We start from the raw sequence: 2,846 nt of genomic DNA, 5'->3' as shown, positions 1-2,846 counted from the left end.
TGCAGATGACGTGTGTTTTGGGTGGGGCTCCCCGTGCATCATGGGAATTGTAGTTCGGATCAGGGCCGGGCGGGGTAGGGCGGAGCCTCGAGCTGTCAAGTGTGGGGGGTGGGGGAGCGGGAACGGGAACAACGACGATGGCAAGGGTGTGTATTAGAGGTTTGTGTGTGTTGTCATTTGTTGCTCCAGAACTTGACCCTGTAACACCTGCCAGCTTTGAAATCCAGACTTGCATTTCATAATCTGAGAGAAGCGTCTTCAAAGGGAACAGACCGTTAGGGTGAAGTAATTGTCCTTCAGTTGCCTTTGAGGCAGTCAAAACAGCAGCCACCACGCAGGCACCTGCTAGGTGCCGGTTACTGAGCTGGTATCTAACATACATTTTAAAATTTTTCACAGTAGTTCCTTGACAATCAGGGCATGAATATCCAACTGGCCCAGTATTTTGTGCTAGGAACTAGAATACAGCAGACGACCGACCGCAAGCTGGGAGGGCTCCAAGCCTGGGTTTTGTAACATCACCTACAAGCCACTTGTGGCTACCAAGGCTCTGAAATGCAGCTGGTGCAAACTGAGAGATGCCATGATGCTAAATATGAAAAAAAAATGCAAGCTACCTCATTAATATTTTTATACTGATAACATGTTAAGGCTTTGGAGAAACTGAACTAAATGAAATACATTATTCTAATTAAATTCGCTTCTCTTTTTACTTCTAGAAGTACAGCTGATAGTGGAGGTCACAAAATGGCTCTGTGGGTAAGGATGGCTGCTACCAAGTCTGCCAACCTGTGTGCCACCACCACGCGGTTGTCTCTGACCTCCACACATGATAATTAAATACGGCCAGAGCCTAGAGAGATAGCTCTTACAGTGGGCCAGACCCTCATGTCAGCTCACAACTATCTGTGACTACAACAGATGGATTCAGGGAATCCACCGTCTTCTTCTGTCCTCCATGGGCAAAAGGCACACGTGTGATATACTTTCCTACAGGTTCCTGCAGGCAGGGAACTCATACACATTAACTAAAAATAACAAAATCTTTAAAAGTGTGTAAGACAGTTAGTTGAGTATTTTAAGTTACCCTAGTGGCTTGCACTCACAGTGGGTACTTTGCTTGTTTTTTGTTTGTTTTTGAAGCAGGGTTCGTCCCCACTCTGTGGTCCTAACTAGCCTTGATCTGATGACCTTCCTACTCCACTTCCCTAGGGCTGAGACTCTAGTCATTTGCCGCCACACCTAGCTCTCCTGGTATGTTTTCTACTGATTGGCACTGCCCTACAGCCTGGGTAGTCATGCCCCAAACAGCTTCAGAGGTAAATCAGCACTCCAGTTATGAGTCTCCAGGGAGGTGAGTCAGGGGAAGCTGTAAGGCACTGCCCACAGGGCAGCCTCCTGTCTGTAAAGTCTGACTCTGGACTGGACAGTCACACCCAGTCCTTGCCTTAGGGCATGGTGCACACTGAGTGTCTCCCACACCATCCCCAGCCTCCCTAGGGAATTCTCTGAGCACAGAGCTGTGAACTCCATTTCCTTTCCCTTTGGCAGAATCTTAACCGGACAGAGGCCAGGAGGACCTCACCTAATCTATCTCCTGTCCTGAAATCCCCCTGCAAGCATTGGCCTAGGCCCTAATCCCATCCTAGATTGCAGGAAAAACATTTGAGCCCATTCCCAGGCTTCTAATTTTACCCTTTACCTGGGCTTCTCTGAACCAGAACTCCAAGCCACGAGACCTTCCTTCAGCCCCTCAATGGACAAAGTTCTTCCAGTAGGGCTGACTGCTACCAGATATGGGTTCAGGGAGAGCTGGGGTCCAGCTGTAGGAAGCCTTTCTTATGTCATTCTTTCCTATTTTAATTGATTTTTCCATGGCGCATGTGAATAACATTTGTAACCAGAAAAATGGTCACCATTAGTTAAAAACAGCCCTAGAAAGGATGTGGTGGTTCACGTGTGATCCCAGCTGATGCTGAGGTAGAAGGATGATACGTATTGGGAAGCTCTGCCCAGCCCCATTCCTCCCCTTTCAGACCCTGCCCCTTATAACTTTGTGTTCTCTGCCTGTGGGGGTCAGATTGTGAACTTGACCCAAGCTGGAATCACCTGAGCAGAGGAAATCTCAGTCGAGAAAGTTCCCAAGACTAGTCAATAGGGCTCCTCCGTAGCCTCTGCCTTAATCCTTGCGTCCAGGTTCCTGCCCTGACTTCCCTCAGTGACGGAGTGTGACTTGAAAATTACAAGCTGAAACAAACCCTTTCCTCTCCAAGCTGCTTTTCACAAAGGTTTTTATTACAGCAACAGAAACCTAAGACACCATGCTTGGTCTTCACTTGTTGCAAACCTTATTCTGAGAAAGGCATTTGGAGGAATGGCTTCTGGGGAGTCATCAGGATTGGATGAGATCATGAGGGTGGCTCATGGACGGCCTGAGTGGAAGGGAAATCTGAGGTAGCATCACCCTCTGCCTGGCCACGTGATGTTCCACCATGGCTCTACTTGTAGAGGTGCAGAACACGTAAACTTCTGCGCTTTGGTTTAGTTTGTTACTTTTGTTGTTGTTGTTGTTGTTTTGTCTTTTTTGAGATGGGGACTCTATGTAGCCCAGGCTAGCTTGAAACTTTCCATCCTCCTACCTCCCAGTGCTGGGATTCTAGATGTGCACCATTATACCCAATGTTGGATTTGGGGAGAGGGGAGTTGGAGACAGGGTTTCTCTGTAACAGTCCTGGATCTCCTGGAACTTGCTTTGTAGACCAGGCTAACCTCAAACTCATGGAGATCCTCCTGCCTCTGCCTCCAGAGTGCTGAAATTAAAGGCACGCACCACCATCACCTGGCTA

The sequence above is a fragment of the Alexandromys fortis genome, unplaced genomic scaffold (genome assembly GCF_014885135.2).
Source record: "Alexandromys fortis isolate MF-2015 unplaced genomic scaffold, M_Fortis_MF-2015_v1.1 scaffold_88, whole genome shotgun sequence".
Lineage (NCBI taxonomy): Eukaryota > Metazoa > Chordata > Mammalia > Rodentia > Cricetidae > Alexandromys > Alexandromys fortis.
Note: the sequence above shows the minus strand (reverse complement) of the source record.